General features: G+C 37.6%; 1 protein-coding gene across 5 annotated transcripts in view; it reads left to right on the top strand.

Moving 5' to 3' along the window:
- Positions 1 to 24,127, top strand: part of OTUD7A (OTU deubiquitinase 7A) — a 152,854-nt gene that overhangs the window by 38,703 nt on the left and 90,024 nt on the right. For 4 of the 5 annotated variants that reach the window (XM_052808297.1, XM_052808299.1, XM_052808300.1 and 1 more), the window contains exons 2-3: positions 11,544 to 11,616; positions 12,219 to 12,324. The gene's annotated coding sequence lies outside the window, so the exon portion shown is untranslated. Of the gene's footprint in view, positions 1 to 11,543; positions 11,657 to 12,218; positions 12,325 to 24,127 lie in introns of all 5 variants that reach the window. The other variant, XM_052808298.1, reaches the window with a different exon arrangement.

Raw genomic sequence — 24,127 nt, 5'->3', positions numbered from 1 at the left:
CTTCATGAACTTCTCCAATGTCAGTCCTTCCCATGGGCTGCAGTCCTTCAGGCACTGACTGCTCCAGTGCGGGCTTTCCCATGGAGTCATGGCCTTCAGGAGCATCTACCTGCTCTGGTGTGAGGTCCTCCACAGGCTGCAGGTGGATATCTGCTCCACTGTGGACCTCCATGGGCTGCAGGGGGACAGCCTGCTGTCTCAGCACAAGCTGCAGGGGAATCACCTCCTCCGGTGCACCTCCTCCCCCTCCTTCTTCACTGACCTTGGTGTCTCCATAGGGGTTTCTCTCACATTCCACTCCCCTCTCTGCTGCAGATTTTCCCTTCTTAAATACGTTCTCACAGAGGCGCGACCACCATCGCTGATGGGCTCGGCCTTGACCAGTGGTGGGTCTGACTTGGAGCCAGGGAAGCTTCTAGTAGCTTCTCACAGGAGCCACGCCTGTAGCCCCTTCCCTGCTACCAAAACCCCACTATACAAACCCATTACATCTGCATTTGAGTTCTCAGTCTTCTATGGATCCACTATCGTGTTACTTCTCTGTAAAAACATGGTAGTGGCATGACTGTCGGCTTCATGTGAGGCACAAAGCATTAGTATAGAAATATGTTCGAGAATTTGATAATGTTTATTTTAAAATGAAAATGGGTTAACATTAAGATTCCTGTGCAAATAGCAATGTACTCATAAACACTTTTTTGTTATGTTAAATGAGTATGCCATTGCACTGTGTGCTTTATTAAATGAGAAATAGATGAAAAATGGAAGGAAGTTTGCTGAGACTGACTGATTTTAAATACTGGTTCTTATTTCTGATCCAGTGCAATTTCTTTAAATGATCTGACTCTAACTGAAGATGTATAGGGACATAGATCAGATATCTCTGAAGATATAAGAAGGGTTTTAGGTGACTCATGAATGATAAGCTAGCTTGACTGGCTGGTACAAGTCAAATTAATGTGTAATCCAGTGTACTCATAATGCAGCATGGTTCTCTTGAGTGTAAGAATTGTCTGCTAGCTATTTTTCTTTTAAACCACCTGAAGCAGTGTCCTGGTTTCAGCTGGGATAGAGTTAATTTTCTTTCTAGTAGCTGGTATAGTGTTATCTTTTGGGTTCAGTATGAGAAGAACGTTGATAACACACTCATGTTTTCAGTTGTTGCTAAGTAGTGTTTATACCAAGTCAAGGATTTTTCAGCTTCTCATGCCCAGCCAGCAAGAAGGCTGGAGGGGCAGAAGCAGTTGGGAGGGGACACAGCCAGGGCAGCTGACCCAAACTGGGCTAAGGGATATTCCATACCATGTGGCATCATGCCCAGTGTATAAACTGGGGGGAGTTGGCCTGGGGGGGATCGCTGCTCGGGAACTAACTGGGCATCAGTAGGCAAGTGGTGAGCAATTGCATTGTGCATCCTTGTTTTGTATATTCCAATCCTTTTATTATTATTGTCATTTTGTTATTGTTATAATCATCATTATTAGTTTCTTCCTTTCTGTTCTATTAAACTGTTCTTATCTCAACCCAAGAGTTTTACTTTTTTTCCCTGATTCTCTCCCCCATCCTGGGGTGGGGGAGGGGGTGTGTGAGCGGGCAGCTGTGTGGTGCTTAGTTGCTGCCTGGGGTTAAACCATGACAAGCAGACATGTCTTCCTCATGAAATCAGTAATGCATTCATGGCAGAACTTGGAAACACATCACCATTTCTAATGGTGGAATGTAGTTGAAGAGGGATTTGGCAGGGTCAAGCTCAAACACCACCCACTACTGTTGATATTGGGAGTAGTGAGATGCTGTGGTAAACAGCTGGTATTTCTGAGTCATTCGTTCTGCTGTTCCCACCTCATCATTCTGTCTAGGGTGTGTGGGTGGCCAGGTATGTTTCTAGGCAAGGAAGTAATTAAAATTGATGTCACAAATCACAGTCATGTTATGGGGGAGAGGGGTCATGGTTGCACCACTCTCTTACCCTGTTTAAAGCCTTTATGCACTCATCTACCTGAGGTATGTGACCATCAGTAAGAAGGTAGGGGAACAACATATAGATGGCCAGTTATTGTGCCTCACAAGTATACCGTAGCTTGTATCTTTAGTCTCACCTGTTTGTTAGTATGCCAAGCACTAGGCTACAGACTCATACAAAGGTGCAGGAAGGGTCTTTCCCAGAAACAGAACTATGAATGTCTTTATGTATTTATTTGCCTGTCTGCTTTCTGGTGGGTAGATGCTGGTTTTAGGTTAATGCAGGTTGATCTGATGTATTCAGGGCAGAAAGGTTAGGTGTGATACAGTTAGGGGCATGTTGAACTTTAGCAGGTAATAATGCTTGTGCTTGAATAACTTCTGCCTCCTGTTGAGAAAAACAGGTTGCAGTAATATAGTATCCAGGCTGTGTCTCTTGGAGCCTGATGGAGGTCACAAGTTAGCTTAGAGTTGATGGTGTGCTAGCTACTCTGCACTAATAGTGTGTGTGTATGTTCTTAACACAAGTGTTGGACATTTTGCTTCAGAAAAGGCACCTCCATGTAGAAACTTAAGGCAAGGTCAGGTCGCTACCTTAGCATGAAGTTAGAGTAACCTGGAATAGTGTTCTGTACATATGTTCTTCTGTTAGATTGTATACGGTAGAGCAGGGAGTCATCCTGCTTATTTTAATAACAAAATCTGACACATCTGAGGCCATGGTGGCCAGCTGAAAAAAGACATTGAAATACCCCAGTACATGGGGTGGTGCCATTCAGACAAGTTGTATATAACTTGAGATAAATAAGAATTGTTTCTTTATGACCTTTGAACTTGTTTGCATGTTTTTCTTAATTATGTTCTTTCAGGTAAGACAGTGAAGTCTCGCTGCTCCAGAAGGAAAGGGTTTGGAAAGAAAATGAACTCTGTCTTTGGCAAATAAGTATCAGGTAGCAGTGGCAGTGGGGGAGCTTCTGCATTTTTAAGATACTTACCTGAACCAGTCTTGATGAACTGAGTTACACCTGAATTTGGAGTTACAGATTCAGGGGAAGGAAATTCTTTTCATGTCTTAAGCTCTTAGTCACTGAAAACAGAAAAGTGGCTGCTTTTCATTTTTGTGTAAAGTGCTGTTGCTTTTGATATCCAAATGGTGCACTGTACCATATAACCTCAGTCTTCTAGAGAGCAAAAGGAATAGCAGAGAAAAATGTGTGTTGGGCAGGAATTCAAATGATATGGAAACAGGGTTCCTACTCTCTTTCACAATTCTGTCCTAAATTCCAAAAAACCAAAAAGAGATCAAATCAGTTTGGACTCCAAGGGCAAGGATTGCCATGTGTGATAAGGGACATTTGAGAATTTCTACATGTAATGAATATAAAAGGTAACTGAGCTGACTGAATGTTAAAGCAGCTGTAGTGAGCAGTAATAGAACTGAGTGGGTTGTAGCTGAGCGACAGCTCATCATATAATCATCATGTTTTCCACTTGGAGCATCTCTGAAAAACAAGAAAGATGGTTTAATTCTTTTTCATCTTCCTCTAACAAGAGATTTTGAGTAATTATTTTTTGGAAAAACCTTCTTTGGCATCTGCGCTATAGATATATATTTTGAGTGATAGAAGAGTGTTGTGGTTTAACCCCAGCCAGCAACTAAGCACCACACAGCCACTCACTCCCCACCCCTAGTGGGATGGGGGAGAGAATAAAAAAAAAAAAAAAAAAGTAAAACTCGTGGGTTGAGATAAAGATAGTTTAATGGCACAGAAAAGGAAGGGAAAATAATAATAATAATAACAGAATATACAAAACAAGTGATGCACAATACAGTTGCTCACCACTCGCTGACCAAAGCCCAGCCGATCCCTGAGCTGCAGTGTCCCCTGGCCAACTTCCCCAGTTTATATACTGGGCATGACGTCTCATGGTATGGAATATCCCTTTGGCCAGCTTGGGTCAGCTGTCCTGGCTGTGTCCCCTCCGAGCTTCTTGTGCATCCCCAGCCTCCGCTGGCAGGACAGTATGAGAAGCTGAAAAGTCCTTGACTTGTTGCTAAGCAGTGTTTATACTAACTAAAACATCAGTGTGTTATCAACATTATTCTCACACTAAATCCAAAACACAGCACTATACCAGCTACTAGGAAGAAAATTAACTTTATTCCAGCTGAAACCAGGACAAAGAGTTACTGCCTATGGTTCAAAATATATTATCCCTCCCCCACCTCATTAAATCATATGGAGAATTTCCCCTAGTCATTTTTCTTTTTCCTTAATTGTCTTCTCTTTTACAGAGGTCAGATTTGCTCTGCTGGCATTTCACGATGCAGAAGTAATCACGTAGCAAAGCACAGACTTTTGCATGTTTCAGTGTCTTTGATGCTCTCCATTCTTTTTCCCGCCCACCCTTCACCCTTGAGAAGCTGCTGGTAAGAAGCGCAGATGGGCGGCAAACCAAGTAGCGCTCTGAATACAGTCTGTTGAAATTACCATGGCTCAGCCATACAGTGTCGACGAGGCAGGCCATAGTCCGCCTTTCTTCTCTCTCAATCCTCAGTTCTAAGCAGCTGATTGAAGAGAAACAATGCTTCCATGATTATATAAAGTAGTGGCAGGTTCCCCATTTTTACAGTAAGCTCTCACTAACCTCCAAGTCAATCTTTTTTTTGTATTATCAAGAGAGTGGCAACTGGAAAATGGCCTTATTTGGTGAAGTAGGATTTAAATGAAAATAGGTCTCATGATATTAAGCTAAAATCAATAGGAGACTGAGCTTTATGCTATGAGTCTTTAGGCATCAGTACGTACTGCGTGCTCTAGTTTTGCATTATATTTCCTCATCCAGTAGTGACCAGAAAGGTCCTATCACACCTGATCAGATACTTTGAAATATGGTATAGTACTACTCTTCATTAGTGGGCTATGGAGCTTGTCAGGTTTTGTATCTAGAGGTGTGTTTTATAGTTAATAAAGTATGATTCTTTTAAAAGTGAAATTGCATTTATTGTTTGTAAAGGTGAAGCTGTCCCTATGAAGTTGATGGAAGTGTTGTAAAGAAGTCTTGAAGGGTAAAACTATGGCTGTGTTTTTTCCTGCAAAGTCAGCAAACTGGGTGGTTGGTGTGAAGTGCAAGAGTAACTTGAATTGCTTGCATTTTATATTCTTTTAGAAGAGGGTAGCTCAGTTTGCAAGTACAATGCACTCCATTTATTTGCTAAAGTTTGTACAGCTCTCTAGCAACAGGTTTTTCTAACATAGTGCACTATTGAAGTGTCTGTATGCTTGTAAATTACTCTGCTGATAGCTTTCAGAGAAAGTTCATAATGTAGCTTTGTTCAGTTACCGTTGTGGCTTTTTTGCATGTGTGTAAAATTTAAAAATAGCTTTTCCTCAGAAACTTAATGCAGAGAAGTTAATTAGAAATCATCAGAAATTAGGAAGGTACATTTCAAATACAAGCCATTCGTCTTCTACCTAGGAATGAATGAAGGACATACTTTTAGATAAGTTAAAGATATAACTTTGTATTCCCATAATGGGGTATGGTAGAAAAGAGTTATGATTAGAAACTTGGATTAGTGACTTTGATTAGTGAAAATAACTAGTGATTAGGCACTAGTTCAAGATCTGTCATCTTGTACCAAAGTCTGAGAGGCTCATGGGAAAGGGTAATGAACAAGCAAGGCAGATTTTTTATATATATGTCCATACATACACATATGGAAATGTGTTTTGTATATATTTTAAACTGAAACGCATTCTAATATGAAAGTTTTCAAACCATGAAAAATGAGAATCTACGGGTAAAAGTCAGTTACTGTTAGCATTGTTTAAAGATGAGATGTATTGATTGATATTCCCCTGAAATTTTTGTTTTCTTAGTAACAGAGTTCACAGTATTTAAAGGAAGTTTATAGGTGAAGTTCATGGAAAACTTTCTCTGACCTCATTGAAGTTAGGATTTCTTCCTGTGTTCCAAAAGATCTCAGAAACACATTGCCATGTTGGTGACTAGGTGTTTGCTTTTGTGTTAGCAGTCTAATGACGTTAGTAGAACTAATCATACACATAGATTTGTATGGGTTTAAACTCTTCTGAATTCTGGACAAAATAAATGAAAACATGATTTAAAAAGTAACCTTTTCATATGTTAAGCCAAATGATAATTATTTTGAAACCTACATCAATGCACTTGCTGACTTTGTGTTATTCACAATGAAAATTGTACTTTAATATAGTATGTTAGTACTGATGGTGGTATGAGAAAAAAAAAAACCTTAGAATTGGAATTTAATGTTTGTGATTTAGGGTACAGTACAATTCTTGAGAGTTTGTAATAAAAAAGTGAATTCACGTGCTAACAAAAAGCCAGGACACACCATACTAAATATTCTTTACAAGATTAATATTTTAGTTTACAGGTAATCTTAATTTGATCATTTTATGTGGTTTTTGTTTCAATTTTCTGAGTGTAAAAGGGGGGGAAAAAAGCATTTTTCAGAAAGTAATTTGGAAGTCCTATGACTGGTTTACATAGAGAAAAATAACTAAGAATTGAATTACATGTCTCAGGGTTTTTGTATCTGTGGAAATGTGACATCATTTTTATTCCCTGAAACTTACTCCTTTAATGAAAGTGAGGCTACAGAATGAGCTTTTATTGAGCTAATAGGTGAAATCAGACTACTTTGTATTTAAAAACCAAAACCATTTTCTTCATAAAGTTAAACAGAAGTGGTATGAGTTTATTAGGCTAGGCAGTTTAAGTATGAAATATAACCCTTTTTTCCAAAGTGTTTTCCCAGTATTGGAGTTCCTCTGGTTCCTGTTTCTTAAGATGTTTTAATGCAAGTGTACATGCAAGTGTACATGCAGTTATGTAGTCAAGATCTACTTCTGGAGTTCAATTTAGATCCATACCATTTTTAACTTGCAAAAAACCTTTAGAAGTCATTTAATTGAGAATTTTGAGCTTTCAACGGCTAGGAAAAAAAGAGCTACTTATTTGATGGCGTTTTAAAAAAATGAATATGTACAATAAATTGTAGGTGTTCACAGTATTGGGGAGATAAAAACAAGTTTTAAGATCTTGTATTTCTCAGTCCTGTTTACAGAGACTTAATGACAGTAGTTGGCTGCATTTCTGACAGCACAGAAGAGTCAGATTAATTTAATGATGTGTAGCTAGACAATCAAATAATTTAGTCTTTCTTACTCTTGGTAGAATGTTCCTTGGCTGTTGAAGGAAAGGAAGATGTTCCAATCCACTTTTGTTGCCCCAGTTTTCTAGGACAGGTAGGGTTGGTGCTATTTCCATGGATTTTTATTTGTGAGATTGCTAAGAAATGTGCAGACACGTATTTGGAAGTTTCTTTGAAACGCAAGCTGTGTACAACATGCTGCTAACGCCCTCAAACCTAAGCTCCAACCCAGCTTACTTTTATACTTTTAAAGGTGAAGACTGGTTTTCCAGCTGTCACCACGTCAGACGGTACCTGTGTGCTCCCCAGGGCCAGCAGGGCACCAGCACTGCAGAGCAGACTTCAGTTCTGCTCTAAGTACAATTGCAGTGGGCCAGCCTCAACTGCAGTACGTGGAAGCTGTGGATCTACAAAAGAGGAGAGCTAATCTGAAAGGTCACTGGCACTGAAGAAAAGAGATTCTTTACCCCGCTTCCTTCATGTTGCCTACTTTGTTCTGGCCATGGTGTTTTTACAGACCCTTCTGTGAGCTGATTCAATCCAGCACAAAATTGTTCCAGACAAAAAAAAAATAGCAGGGTTTTTTTTGTCAGCTGAGTGAGTTAAGTGGCCCGCAGACCACTTAGGTATCGGAGCAAATGGCACCAAGTGGCCCAAACCAGTGCCTCGGAGAAGGAAGAGGAATCCATCTTTTAAAGCTACTAGGTTTTAACATCATCTTTCAGTCAGTACAGGCTCATTTTGCTGGGAAAGTAGGATAAAGCAGATATGTGGAGATTGGGGATAACATCCATTATTTGTTCAATTCAGATTTTAGCTATTTTATTTCAGAAGATGAATGTAGCTAATTGATAAACTTGGGAGTTTAGATTTGGTAGCTTTCTAGCATGGGCCTGGAAAAGTGTCTCTGCTGCTTTATGTGATAAAGTATGTGTTGTATATAAGGTCTTTTAATTAAAGAGAATTTTCTATTGTAAAAAGTTGTCTTTAGCTTTTGAGCAGTCAAACAATTGCTGTGTTTTCCATGACTTCATGCTATTACCATGGATGCTAAAAGTCAGCAGCGATAAACATAACCAAGAGGTTTATCATGTCTTAAATTAGAGCTTTGGACAAAAAAACTGCTGCCTCAAAGTGACACACGCTATTGAGAGCTAAAGGGAATGTATAGAAAACTTTCCAAGATCTTGGTGATACTGTTTCTGTCAGCGTTCAAATACAGTAGCTTTTGCAAAAACTACTTTAGTCCATATGACAAAACCTGAGGTCTGCCATAAACCTCCAATGTGGGCACTTCCAGTATTCCTGTACTGTCCAGTTACAGCCTTTCATGGTGGAACTGATCAGAATAAAATTGTTCACAAAGGTCCTTGTTTGCATTTTGAAGTTGGAAATCTTCAGTAGGTATGTTTCTTTGGGCTAATGAAAAAACACATGTAACTATCATCTGCACGACTGGAAGTGTCTGTTATTTTATTTTCAGAGATAGAATAATAACTCTGAGCTTAAACAGTAATATAATCAATATATTGATAATATGTATCACATAATCAAATGTGAGAACATACAGTACTTATTAGAGTGTCATCATGTTAAGGTATTACTACACCAAAACCTCCATGACTCATTAGTGACAGATTGTCACATTTTGGTTATGCCATAAACAAGACACAGACTGAATTTTGAAAGCATTAATTACCTTTATAGGAACTTACTGGAAATGCTTGATGTTCTTTCCATAAAAACTTCCTTGTGATTGTTTCAGTGTCAATCTAGTGTAACTTGGCTGTCTTTCATTATGTACGAATAATTTTGACACTCATTAAATAACAATATAGAATTGAATACTAAGGTCAAATTAATTGCTTATATTGGCAGTTAGAATTTCATTTAAGTCTGTAGTTCACAATCATAGATAACTATGGCTTTTGCTATGACCTCTGCATTGAAAGACAAGTTTTGTGTCTCCTTGTCCATTGCTTGTGCTGTTGAGGGAATTTCACCAATTAAGATGAGACCAATATACTTCCTCTCATTCTCCGATCTGTTTTATTATCCAATGGATGCATGCAAGTGTCCAGGATGGTTTTAGCAGGAGGCAAAGTAACCAGGAGAGACTTTTCTCTGCAGTTTCTTATGTATTCCTTAACTTCACGTTTTTGCTATCTAGAGAGCTTTGTTCTGGCTATTTTTTAACTTATGCAATTATAACAGCTGTTTTAATGGCACTTCAGAGGAACAAATAAGACACTTTGGTGGACAGTGATACTCTGAGTAGTTCTTCCATGTGTGCTGTTTCTAGAAGTGTTAATTGAGTTTTGTGAGTGTCAAGCGGTTCAGCAGGATGTGAGGGCATCAGAACAGCACAACAGGCTTGGGGTCTCTTTTTGTTTCCACCAACAGCATTACTGACGCACCACTTGTTTTCAATGATTTGTATGTGTGACTGTAATGTGTGTTGTGAATGAAATGTTGCTGGTGGAAAGGAATCAGACAAACTCAAAGATCTTGAGCACCATTCTTTGGCTACGAGAATTTTAGCGTAATTATGTGTACTTGTACAATCTGCACATAACAATATAAACACTACGGTGAAATTGAGGTGAAGTGTGGGTTATGTTTCAATCTAGAAGTCTGAAATAAAGGTCTCAGCAAGAGTGAAAAAATTATTTGGACAGTCTTTTAAAAACCTATCTTAGTTTGGCATTTTGGATTGTTTCTTGTAACGCTGGGAATCAAAGATGTGATATCTTTTGTAAAAAATGTAAGTATGGTTTTGCCTATGGACTTCAGTAGACATTTGTAAAACACCTTAAATATGTTATTTTTGTGACCACCAACAGTTCCAAATACTCTATGTATGAATATGGAGGATATTTAGTTCTTTCTGGTCAGGTTACCATAGCTCTTTTCCCATTTCAGGGGAGTTTCACAGAAAAGTGAACTTAGTCTTCTAGGTGGCTGGCATGAGTTGACCAGGTGAAAATTCAACTGAACCTGAAAAGCAGATAGCATCTTATGGCTTTAAAAATGACCAGTGAAGGTGTGTTATATTGAAATAAATTTGTGCGATAACATATACTAGGAAAAATATAGCTGAGGGTGTGGAGAAGGAAAATGGAAAAGAGAGTTTGTTTGTCTTTTAATAAAAATAAATGTATTTAACAAATATGTGGGTTTGCTTACATAAATACACAAGTGAATATAAATATATATATGAATTTGTAAGAAAAAGCAAATTGTATATAGAGAAGAAAGTGTAATATGTTATAACTAGGAGGAACAAAAAATTCAAAGAATTGGGAGAAAGCAAGTATGATAGCCATAAAAACTTCAGAAGATATAATGTTTTAAGATCTTAATGGTACTTAGACTAATAGAGAAGCAAACTTTAGTCATGGTCAGAAAGAATGATATTTGGGCAGAGTATCACTAAACAAGCTTTAAAAGAAAAGTATGTGCTGATCATTTTTGCTCTCTTAACAGGTAAACCAGATAAAAAGCTAGATAAACTACAACATGCTCACATATCCAGTCAGGAAGCAAAATGTTATCATATAGCTCTTTAAACCACTTGGGTCTATGCTTCGTGGTTAATTTAATTAATGTTGAGGATTCTTGTAGATCAATTTGCAATGGTTTATTGTTGTTGGTTGTTGGTTTTTTGTTTTGTTTTGTTTTAAATCGTATGACATTTTCTTGAACAAAATCAGTAGATCTCTATCTGCAGATGAATGTTTCAGGAGTAGAAAGGGACTAAATACACTGGATCAGCTGGAATAATTTACTCAGTTCTGTCATTGACATGGAATGTACAAACTGGTGGAAAACCAGCCCTCTAAACTGGATTTTGGGGTATATTGCCTTTGTTTCTCTGAACCAAACAATAAGGCGGCTGCAGTCCTAAGAAGCTGTCATCTAATGTACATATAGCTCTGCAAAGGCAAAGCGATCTCAATCTTATAAACATTTGATAAACCCATTTGGGTTTATCAAGTTACCTTTTAGAATCCTTATGTCTAGGTTAACGTGTGCCGGTGGTCAGGCAATGTTTCCCTCCAAAAAGCTTGCTTTCTGTCTCTCTGATAATGAATGTTTCTGTTGCTTAATCTGAATTGGATTGGGCTCTGGCTAAAGTTCCTGATGGAAAAACTATTGTGGCCTCAACAGTGAGATACTGAAGTGCTTATAACCATCTTGAGAATGGTCAAAGCTGGAAGAAAGGAAGAAATTATTTCTCCACAATAGTGCTGCAGATAAAGATTCCAGGATCAGGGTGTGTAGTGGGAATGATAAATGGATGCAGAATAGTACTTTACAGTGTCACTTTTGGAGTAAAACAGTAAAACATATTCTGGTCTTCTCTCTGTTCTCGCAGGCACATGATACTGCAGAGCTTCAGGATCAGAAGTAAAATCAGCTGGACAGTTGCCTCCTGCCTTCCTAAATAGGTAAACATATTAGAAACAGGGGCCTACCTCCCTCATTCCTGTAAGTAGCTATAAACATCCCCTCCACCCCCCAAATTAGCATCTGTCATTTAGTTGTTTTGCAATGCTGAGCATAGGGGCCTTGCAAAGAAAACAAGAATTTAATTTGTTTTCTGGTTGACAACAATTAAGTGTAGCCAACCAAAGAAACCAACTAAAATTGTTAACAAGCTAACAGCATGCCTATTGTCTGTGGCAACATAGAGCTGATGGATGATGCAGTATTACTCATTAAATGAATCTTTATCTGTGCTTCCTAAAGTTTGGATGCTAAAAAAGTTCCTAAAACCATCCATATCATTGCCATGTTAAACTGCTGTAGCAGTTGATCTGTCACTGCAGCTCTGTTTTGGGCTTAGTTCTTTGCTTTTATATTTCTTAACAGTTCATTCTATAATAACATGGTGCAACCCATTGTGAGACTTAAATGGAAGATCCCCATAGTAATAACCTTGGTAAGGATAGTGAACTGAACAATAGATTTGCTAAATAAGTGGTGTTCAGCTGATTATCAGCTGCTGTAGATTGCCATTTACTTGCTGAATTCTCTGCCCTTTTTCTAGGGAGAAAGTGGGTTTAGTGGTGTGGATGCCTGCCTCATTTGCTTCACCAAAATGAGATAGGGCATGCAGGAGAGAAAGGAGATTTCTGCAAGTAGAACCTACCATGGTGAGTTGGATTTTGTCCCTGCTTCTGCTACAGGATTTCTCAGTGATGCTAAATACATTGCTTAAGCCAAACTTTTCACACAGATGTTTCTCCTTCCCTGGAAGTATGTTACACCTAACACTTCCTTGGCAGCAGTGCTGGATTGAGAAGTTCTTCCCTACTGCTTTTTTATTCCTTGCCACATTAGGTCAACAGAACTGCTTGAGGGGACCCTCAATAAGTTAAATCAGCAAACTAAATGGAGCTGAAAATAATTGCTTTCTACCATGTACATGAGAGAAATATGAGAAACTGTGGTCTGTATTCTTGATTTGACACCGCAGGGTCTGTCTTGAACATTATGCTGAAAATTAAGTACATGGGAACTAGATTTTTAATTTTGAGTTGCTAAATACCCTCTAAATAATTGTAATAAAGTGCAGGGACTCAAAATTAATAATGCTTTTTAAACTAATCTGTCTTCCTTGGTGCTTTTTTTTTTTTTTTTAATAGTATAGTAATTGCACACCTTACAGGCACATTCTTAACTAAGCTCATTAATGTTTTGAGAGACATGTACGTACTGAACAAATGAGCACGGAAGGAAACAAAAAAATCCTGAACCTCCTTTCAAGAGGTTCAAAAGGTTACAGCAAGTCAAATTCCTGGCACCACACTTGCATGGCTGTGTTCAGCTGAACATTTGAAAAAACTGCTGATTAAGTGAGCCATGTCGATTCTGCAAAATGTTTAAAAGCAGGGATCTTGAATGAAAATACCAGATTGAGGATATAAAAAAGACTGTATTATAATGCTTACGCACAAGAGAACTGAATGAAAATTCTGTGTTCTTGTATTTACTATATTTGACCTACAAGGAGTTATGGCCAGGATATTCTTCTAGCACCTTTGACTGCTAGGAAGACAGTTAACTCTATCCCAGCTGAAACCAGGACAATACCATTGGGGGAATCATGGCCTGGAGGCCATGCAGTGTTCAAATTTTAGATCTGTCTACTTTTTTTGCTAGAATGCACAATGTGTTATAATATCCTCATATAGATATAGAAGACTTCTGTGCATTTTTTTGAACTTTGGAAGCTCTAATTTTTTTTTTTGTGATGTTATTATATTTGACATGCATGAAGTGTTCTATAACATTTTCATAAAGAGCAGCTGTCATGATTTATTCCCACCTGTCTTCCCCATAAATTGGGTGCGATTACTAATAAATTCCGAGAGAGGGCCCCAGAGGTACAGACGTGACAACAATGCCACCTACAGCTACCAGCTTAACCTCATGACCAGTGATGTAATCGTATCATAAATCGACATTACCCAGTAAAGCAAAGTGATAGTCTGGAGCCCTCTCCCAGAGGTGATAAACATCACCACAGGGAATACATAATGCGTATAAGAACTTACATAACACCACTATGTGAACAAATGAACCAACATTGTGACCAGTGACTATTTAACTAATATAAGAATGCGTATAACAAATTTGTTTTAACATGCTCTGGTCAGATCTGTTGTTATCTCAACCCTTTGGGCCCCTTGTTGGGTGCCAAAAAGGACTGTTGTGGTTTCAGTCCAGCTGGTAGCTAAGCACAACATGGCTGCTCACTCACTCCTTCCCCCACCCTGGCGGAATGGGGAGGAGAATTGGAAGAATAAGGTAAAACCTCATGGGTTGAGATAAGGACAGCTTAACAGGACAACACAAGGAGAGAAGAAGTAATAATAACAATAATACTATTAAAAGAATGCATAAAATGAGTGATGCATAATGCAATCGCTCACCACCCTGAACCCAGTGCTCAGTCTGTTCCTGAGCCATAACCCCTCCCCAGCCAGCTCCCCAAGATATATACTGAGCATGATGTCATATGGTGTCGAATATCCCCTTGGCTAGTTCCAGTCAGCTGTCCTGGCTGTGCCCTCTCCCAGCTTCTTGTGAAAATTAACTCGATCCCAGCTGAACTCAGGACAGCAGTGGTAATGCTATTGTGAGTTTCCCTACCCCCCAGATGTTGGAGGCTGGGGTCTTGCTTTTTTTTATTGCTATGAATCCTAATAATTTTTTGATCATAAAATGAAAGTTCATTGCTTAAGGATGTCAGGATAACAAAATACCTAGTAGAGATCAATTTTCCATTACTGCAAATGTATGTTTCCTGCCATTGTTCACTGGGATTGTGAGGGAGTCCTAACAGAACTTCTAACAGTCCATAGCACTGCAGCATGGGAAATGTGTCTACCTTGGTGTCTTTATTTAATGGATTTAATTTGTTTCTAATTTTGAAGCTTAACCTTGGGTTTGAAATTCACTGTAAACAACTTTTTCAACAGCAATGGGGACTAACAAAGCCTATAGTTTGCTATAGGTGCACTACCTTTGTCCCCACTCCTCATGACAATAATTCTCTCTCATGGTTTCCCTTCTTTGTTGCCTTCATTTCTTCAGGTTTTCCTAGACTCCCACTTCTATGTTATCCCAATTCTCACACATGTCTTCTCAGTGCCTTGTAAGGATGCACCAGGTCAAGCTTCTGGGCAGAGGCTTCCCACATATTGCACACAGAGATAGGCCTGAGCACTTGTGCATCTACAAATATGACAGTTTTGAGTTAATTCAGAATTAATTTAAACAAAAGCAAGCACAGTATCTTCAATTATCATTGTAAATTCTAGGAATGATTCTGGGAACTGTAAGGGAAATTCTTTTTAACCTTCCTCAGTCTGAAATTTGATAACTTTAGTGTGACCAACTTCATGAAACATGTCAACTTTATAGTAGTCTATAGCACCTTATAAGATCATACAGTACTTATGACCTACTAACTGTATTGGATCCATTGCAAAACCAAACCTATCCAGTATTTGCGAGCTCTGTCAACTTCCAAAAGGTGTTCATATAAACAATGATTTGACTATATTATTAACCATGTATTCCTTGAGCTGGAGCAATGAGGAAAGCCTTGTTTAATATTAAGTGCACTCAAGCATGTTTCCTGCTCTAGGGCAAGCACCTAAATCAGATGAAAATTATGAAATACATGAGGTGGTTTAGAACCAGTTAGAATTGGGCCTGGAGTGTAAGAAGGAGAAACAATTTTTAAGTGTATCTAAATGTTTTTATTTATAAACTGGTTAGTTGTGATGAGGATCTAGAAAGCTGCTGGGCATATTATGGGAATGGGATGCTGTTCTGAGAACAAGGAAGCACATTATTGAGCAGAAGAGGGGGAGTGCCAAATCTATGGAAAGGTGTGCAGTTCAGTTTTTGCTAAAATGTACAGTGTGGTAGGAGGCAAGCATTATGAAACCCCTTAGAGGAATAATGCTTATTACCCTGGTATCTCTGATGACTGGCTGGTCATAAGGCTGGTCTGCAGAGCCTCCTTCAAGAGTTGCATGGATTTGTGATCGTCTGTCTGACTGATCGAGGTGTGGCTGTGTGTTAATGCCTTCAGAATGGCTTTAATAAGTGCTATGCAGATTTTTGCATAAATACTTTATTTGTGTTGGTAGATACAGATTGTTAATAGAAAGTGCAAGTATGAGGAGAGGAGGTTTTTAGCGCACTCCAGTGTCAGGAATAGGATTTGGAAGATCAGACAGAACATAAAGCTCTTTCTTATTAGGCTTTTTAGCTTTAAAGTAGATGTACTTAAGTTTCTTGTAGGTGTCTTGATGCACGCTATACCTTATTGAGCGTTTTTAGTAACTACTTATTCTACATCAGTCAGTATTGAAACTTGAGACCTATAGATGTCAGAGAATTCAGCGGTGTTTCTCATGGTTAAATTCATAGCATCTGTTTTCCAATTTGCTTTACAGAAGGGCCTTTTCGTTATTGGATAATAGAGAGATACAAACCTAGCCCCTTGCAGTGATAAAAAAAAATAAATCTTTCTATTGAATTATTTCTATGTCTATTTTTTTATTATTCTGAATTACATGAGCTTGTATCATGATGTAAGTTGAACATGAGAAATGGATGAATGGGCGAGGCAGAGCTCAAAAATATCAAGACAGCACTTCTAGCAAAACTTAGGGAATGTGATGGCAAGTTCATGGTATTTCGATTAGAAAGGAATTGGGCGAAAAAATGTGAAATTCAAACAGAAGAAACCTCTAAGGTAGCTACTCTAAATTAATCTCCTCTTACCTCAGAAGAATTATTTTTAATACTTTTGATATTTCCCAATCTGTTCTAAATATAAGAAATTTGTGTAGCAAAGATGGTGAATAGTCATTGATCATAGAGTTTAGGGCAGACTATTGGGTGGCAAACTGTACTGTCGTCTTGCAGGTGCTGGTATTAGCTGCCTTTGAAATGGTGTATTTTTCTACTAAACTTTTCTGTTTAAATTGGAGATTGTGCTTTTAAAGCCTGAGCCATAACCTTGTTCTCCTACTGGCATTACAGTCTTCACTGGAGCAATTGTCAGTAGCAGAGTTCTGAGCTTTCATAAACGTCGCACTGACAAGCCTTAAAACAGATTTTGAAAATAAGATGATTGGAAAAATGTCATTAACTTGCAGGTAGTGTGAAACTTTAAAAAAATCAGGAAAAAATAATGGAAAACATGGATTTTATTTAGATTAAAAAAAAAAAATTAGTGTCTCAATTCCAGACATTAAAAAATAGAGCCTGCACAGTTCTTCACTAATGTATTTATTAAGTTATGCTATTGCAATTTCAAGGGAAACTCTTATGGAACTCACTGAACGATGAGTAAAGGTATTATAATACACCATTGTATTTCCTTTTGATTTGCTTACATTTTGTCATTGTAACTGTTATCAAACATCAAGGAGGAACAGCATGAATTTGAATCAATATTTTAATTGGGTTAAACATTTTTGAACAAAGGATGGGGATTCCTCAGTATTTCATTATTTTGAAATATTTAAAATATGTCAATTTTGAAATTAGTTCAGCAATATGTCTGGGGTAAAGGAAAAATATTTAGGTAATCAAATAACAAACTACAGTACTGCAGGTATGCTTCTCTTCCGTAGAACAGCGTGCTGGAAGGACGTGTATTTTTTTTTTTTTTTTTATCTCCTTATAAGTCCTTTGGTAACTCATTTGAAATGAGAGAAACATTGATTTGTTCAAATTCATTGCAAAGCAATGATAAATACATTTGTGATTAAACAAAAAAAAGCTTGGGGGGGCTCTGTTTTAATGGCAGAAAAGCAGTGGCACAAAAGAACATTGTCTTATAATATGGAGTTCTGAAATGAGAGCAAGCTGGGCGCTACCAAGAAAATGCACATATTACAAAAAAAAGGAGTAGTTGTGAGCTGACCTGTTTATCCAAGAACAACAGCCAATGTAAATGCTTGAAGTGGTCTCAACTGTGAAGTGTCTCTCAAGGAGATGAAAAAGGTACCCTTGACCAATACTGCTTTCATTTTTCTGTCCTAAGTATAACAGCTGAACAGACTGGTTGTGCATTCTGCTGTTGTGCTTTCTTGTGCTTTGGCATACACGGTCTTGTTTTTCTGCTACGCTGTTTTATGAAGTCAATAGGCAGTCATTCAGAAAGATCTGGACAGTTGTGAAGTTTATTGAACATACTGTATTGATCTGGGGACCTGAAATTATTTTTGTCAGTTCTTCAGTTTTCTTTCCTTGTTGAGTTGTAATTATCCAAACATTATCTGATACAGTTTCAAGAGAAAATAGTTTTCTTCAATACTTTCAGGGTATGGAGTAAGAACATAAACACAGACCTGGGTAACAGTTCCATATTGAAGCGTGTTTTTTCTGTCCACACAGATTCTGAGTAATAAGATTGTCATACAGTCTAGAAAAAGAGAGATGACAAAAATGTTTCCTTACAAGCAAACCTTCATACCAAATGCATGTAAACAGACTGGATTGTGTGTAGATGAAGTCAAGCAAAGAAGCAAAGTTAGAATGCACAGATCTTTCTTTCCTACTTTCAAGCCTGAATTGTGTCCAGATCCTGGTTTTCTGTGTGTCTGGCTACCAAAGGTCTCTTCTTGAATATAGATTCTTTGTCTGTCTCTCCCTTTCAGAAGTGGGAGTTGATGTACCGAACTGTCTTAAGGCTCCTGAACTATTGCTGAGCTCATAAGTTCTCTCTATAGCTGATGCACAGATTTTTTCAGAACTCCACCCTCCTCTGTGGGAACTGGTTTTTATTTAAACTGTTGAGGATTAAGAATGATGTTCGTAAAACCTTTGGGATTCTTGCTGAGAATTTTACAAGTATCTAGTCTGATCATGGAGAAAAAGCTGTATCCAAGTGTTGCATATAGAATGTTTACTCTGGAACCATTGTCACTTCAAAAGTCCTTGTGAGTTTGGACACTGCGCTCAACATCCACAAGTCCCTGTCTTTGTACTTGGGTGTCAGACTAATTTTATTTATCCTTGCCAGTTCACCAGCACTGAACAGATTGCATTGCGCTCTTCTGCTGGGGCAAAGTCAATCTACGTTAATGGCTTCTTTAATCTTTTAAAAGTGATTATTTTATTTGGGGCAGTGACTCCAGCCAATTCCAGTCTCTTGCTAGTGATAGGCGTCAAATAGAGATAAGCAGTGCCTGCATAAGTCAAGTTAGGCTCTAATCCTTCCACATTTTGTGCCTAATAGAACTGAAAAAAATTCTAAAATTCGTTGTCAGGAGTCATAACATTGTATGGCTCATGTTTACTTTCTCCAACCTTGATTTCAGGTAATACCAGTTAGCACTCTATATGGTATTAGCTGTTATGTATCTAATCTAAATCAAATCTATCTGATGTCTCTCATCTATGTATCTGAAATATAATCCTAAAGATAAAAAGATTTTGAACATTGGGCTATGAGGATGTGGTTATCAATAGAAAACAAATCTCACCTTTAATTTTCTGATGCAGTTCATATAGCTTGTAGTCAGAGTGAGAAGACAGAAATGTTACTCCATTTTATTTAAGTGTCATCTTGGCTGTTGCTGTAGTAGTTTTTTTACAGATGTTGGCTTATTACAGAGCAGTGGCATTTGGTTTGGCAAATAACTGGGACACATTACCTGTCACTACAGGCAGCTTACTCTTGAATTTGTCATTTGGCAGCTACTGATAATTCTAGGCTAATTTAAGACTAGGTACCATTTGATTGTAGTCTATTTGAATTTCAATATTGAATTTGTCTTAGGAATCCTCATTAAGATACAATTAATAAAGACTAACTGCTGTATTAGGATACTCGGGCTGCTCCGCCTAATGTGGGTGGAAGTAGAAGTGTGTTTTAATTACAGGCAATGCTCTGTCATTTTGAGATTTATTTGCTAGTTGGATTGGCTGTTTTAGTAACTGTCTATTATGAGGCAATTTTGTTACATAACAACAACAATATTGTTATTGTATGAGGTACATATGGTTAGTGAGTGCAAACATGTAGCTTTGCTTTTTCAAATGTAGAAAACATAAACATTCTAGTTCGTGCTCTTTACCTCTGGTATATGCCTTTATAGGTTTCATTACTTATTTTATCAGTGTGAACTACACTAATTTACTTAGTCCTCATAAAATCAAAATACTTTTGCTAATTACCACGAGTAGGGTAAAATACTTCTAAGCCCTATTCCATAGTGAGAAATTAGTTTCATCCTCTTTTGTACAAACTGTATGAATCATGTCACCTCTGAAAGAAGCTGTGCCTGCAAGGCAGTAACTTCACACAGCTTTTCGGGCCAGTGTATCCAAACAAAAATTCATGTCTTAGTCAATTCTGTCTAAGGTAGGCTCTCTTGGAATTCCAGGAAATTTGTTTGTCTTGAAGATTCCTTTTTCACAGTAAAGCTGTGTTTTTCCAAGGTGGGTAGTCCTAGACCTGGATGAAAAGAAATAAATGTATACTTAAAAAAAAAAAAAGTGTTCTCACTGGACAGTCCAATCATCAGGATGTATTTTTAAGAAAAAAATACTGACTGGTTCAGTTTAGAGCAAGAGTCTGTCATTCTAAAGAAATCAGTCTTAATCTAAAAAGGCCTTAATATATTGTAACATGAAAATAATCAATATAGAGAAGTAGAAGGGTACTGTTTGAACACTTCATGCAGTATAAAGACTTATAGTACTTAAACACTCTTTCTGTAGCTATTTAGCATGGAGTCCATGAGAATTTCTATTCCATTGTTTTCACTGTTAATATTATGATGTGCATATTGATGTAGCATCTATGGACTAAGCTAGCAGACAGTGGCTACATGGTGAAAATATGATCTTTGTCTCTCTCAAAGTATTACTATTTTAGATAAAGTGATTAGAAACTCCCAGTTTCTAATGTATTAAACCTTTAAAATCAGGACAGTTCAAAATAAATGTCATCTGTTCTAGATGCTGCATGGGCTCTGTAATAAATTTTTAGGATTGCAGAACCAAACTGTAGACCAACCTAAGTTCATTCAGATTCACATACTTATAAGTAAATTAGCATAGTTTTGAATTACTTGAATTCCCTCTGGTGAAGACAAAAAGAATTTCAGTAAAATTAGACAAAAACTATTCATATGTGATCTCAGTTTTATTAATGTGTATATGGATGGAGAAGTTGGTACTGTTTGTGTAGCTAAAAGAAGAAGGAGCCGGTTGATAGATTGATAGAGAAGACAGGGAGTAACTCCTTTCTAAGCAAATAATCTCCTTTCACATTTCTTCTTGAACTACCTCCATATATTTCAAGCATGAAAGGCTGATGCTGTTGCCTTCACACAGATGTTAAAAGTCTTTGGAAACTTTATCTAGAGAGCAAAAAATCCTTTTGAGTAACTAAAGTAAGTTTCAGTGTAAATTAGACCTGTAAGATTCTAAAAAATCTCCTCATGGATCAGCTAATTCTTTACAGAGGACTAGAGGATCTTTAACGCTCTTATGAGCTGAAATGACATTTGGCAAATAGTAGGTTTCAGGACTGAAGAGGGTCAAACGCATACTGTGGTTAAGTTCCAGACACTTATTTCCTGGTCACATTTTGCTAAATTTGGAACTGAGTCAAAATCTTTTGCAAAATGTGTACTGCATGTAATTACATTCCATATATTGTTTCACTGGAGGCTATGGGATTTGGCTGTTTCATTTGTGTTCTTAAGTTATTTATTGTTGCTGTATCATAAAAATGAATTGTGCACTGATGGTGTAATAAACTAACAACTGTCTTACTTGTCTTATTAAACAGGCAGGGATGAAAAGGATGTCTTATTAAAATATCTTGGTTGAAAAGTTGTGTAAGCGATTGGATACATTTTTATGGTGAGGTATTTTATTTTGTGAGAGTGATCTTTCCCTTTATGCAGAAATTAAGAAAGATTTGCACTCTTTTCAGTGATTGTTGTTAACAGAGATTTTAATATGTACAAAGAAATCATTTAAATAAATTTTTTTCAGTGATTCTGAAAGCATATGCTGAATTTTGCTTGATGCTATGATGGAATGAGACAATTTGTTAAACACATTTCTGATTCTTGTGATGATTAAAGCATCACCAAGGGGGGATGTCACCCAAGAAGAAGCCAGTTGTCTCTTCACTGTATCTCTTACTTGGTGAAGCCATCCCCTGGTTATCAAGAACAGCTTTTGTAGTAGGAAATGACAGGACCCTAAAAGTACTAAGGGATGCTTGTGTGTTCTTGAATGCTGCCTGACTTACCTACAATACTCGTGAAACAGGGATACTCTGTAAGTTGCAGAGGTTGAACCACTCCTGAGAGCAGTAAAAATAGCAAAGCTGATGACTGACCAGTTGCTTTATCTATTGTATCAGATCTTTTACAGTATAGGAAGGACAAGCACTGGGGGAATTCCCAGTGTGCGTCTAAAAATAATAGAAAAATATGTCTTATGCATTAGAAAGAAATAAGAAAAGGGCATAACACATTCTAGTATTTATGCAGATGACTTTTATTTGAAAGCTGGAGCTAAGCAGAGCTGTATGCAAAATAGCTTTCTTCCTGAAAGCTCAGCTTCTAAAAGCCCAGCAATTAAAAAAAGGGATTATAACTGATTAAATTGGTTTGGTAAACAGTGTTACAGTGAAAACTGAGATGCCCTGTGCCTGTTAATTTCCAGGCCATGTTTCTGGACCAGTGAAAGAAAATCTTCAATTTCTCTTGCAGTTACTAATAAGTAGGTATAATAGTCAGCTTCTTCAAAGAAAGTAAAGTGATAAAATTATTTCTGCTGCACAGGAAAAAAAAAAGATATTTCCCTGTCCTGCCAGTATAAAGAAACACTAATGTATGTATATTTAGTATTTAACTGTTGGTACAGATATTTAAATACTACACTACCATTTATTGTAATGTTTGAATTCATCCAACATGTTGAAAAATTTATTGCAATTTTTAAGCAATATATATAACAGAGTATGTATATGATGTGACTTCAACCAGCTTCCTGGAATTAAGAACCTAGTCTCCCAAAATAGTTAATGGAGACTCCAAAGTGCAACTAGAGTACCATAGTGGAGCCTGTCTACATCTGTTAACTGTACAGGGAGAACTTCAGATCTCCATGTGCAGATTGACTTGTTTGGCTACAGACTAGGGGTTCTGAAATTCTTGCGCTGTGGTTTTTCCACCTCTTGGTAAGAAGAAAGGCTGATTAAATGGGTAAACCTTTAACTCTGCCATTAGGATCTACAAATCAGGGTTATCCTGAGCTGGAAATGGAGTTTTAAAATCCGACATCACTGGATAATGTCATGCTAGCAAACTCACAGGCATGCAGTCTTGAACTGATGTCAGGTGTCATGAAAAGGGGAATGCATTTTTAGCCTGCTTTTCTAACAGTCTCTCTAATGAGTCTTATTCCCATCCATGCATCATTCTTCCTAGTTCCCCTGAAACCATTGTACAATTTGAAAAATAGTTAGAATTGTCAAAGTTAATAAAATTCTTACAAAATTTGTCAAAGTCTGTGGCTGGTGGAGAAGAAAGACTGAAACTAGAACTGTACTGTTTTCTACACTGTTTGACAGCAGTTGGGGCACAGTCTAGTGCATACATGGTTCTGGACTGACTCTGGGATGCGCTGGTGGCTGCAGAAGTTTATAGTATTAAAGGTCAGAATTCTAAAGAGAACAAGGCTTCCTTCTTTCTGCTGCTCACAGAACAATTTCCTGTAAACCTGATAGGATTTTCCAAATAAGTTTTCGACATGTGGAATTGATTTCTTGATTCTGTGAATTCAGAGATGTTAACTGTGCCTCAAAGCATGCTGGTATTTGTGTGTTGTTATTAACTAAAGGTAGAGAGGTGGGTCCAGACAAAACTGAAGAGATCAGCACCTGCAGCATTGAGACAGCTGTCTCCTCTTTCTGAAAAATGTTGGAGCTATTTGTAAATCCGGAAGGTCACAGGACTGTATGTTGCTTATGCTTATGCTTGTTAGTGCAGCTTCCTGTGTGCTCTTATAATTCACTTTATTCCTAGCTTTCACAATCAAAATGCTGTTTTTCTTTTTTTAAGGCCTAGGGTCCTTGTGCAAGAATACTGGATAGTTTTTCTTCACTGAAGCAGTGCAGCAAATTGCAAATGATGTATAAAACGGAAGTATTTCTCTTCACTATTTCTCTTCAGAGTACATAGTATATGTTGTGCTGTTTGATCTTGCAGTAAGCTTAGTCATGTCTACGAGAAGGTTGCCAAGCCTAGAAGTAAGAGCAAAAGTGCTATAAAAACTAAACCCCAAATTTCATCTGTATGCCTCCACATACAGTGAGCAAGGTAGCTGAAAAAGATTTCAGTATTTTTTCAGACTCTTTAAAATATAGATGCGGGAGAAGAAAAATGACTG

This window comes from Harpia harpyja, chromosome 14 (genome assembly GCF_026419915.1).
Source record: "Harpia harpyja isolate bHarHar1 chromosome 14, bHarHar1 primary haplotype, whole genome shotgun sequence".
Taxonomy (NCBI): Eukaryota; Metazoa; Chordata; class Aves; order Accipitriformes; family Accipitridae; genus Harpia; species Harpia harpyja.
The sequence above is the reverse complement of the archived record's forward strand: the minus strand, read 5'-3'. Positions and strand labels throughout refer to the sequence as shown.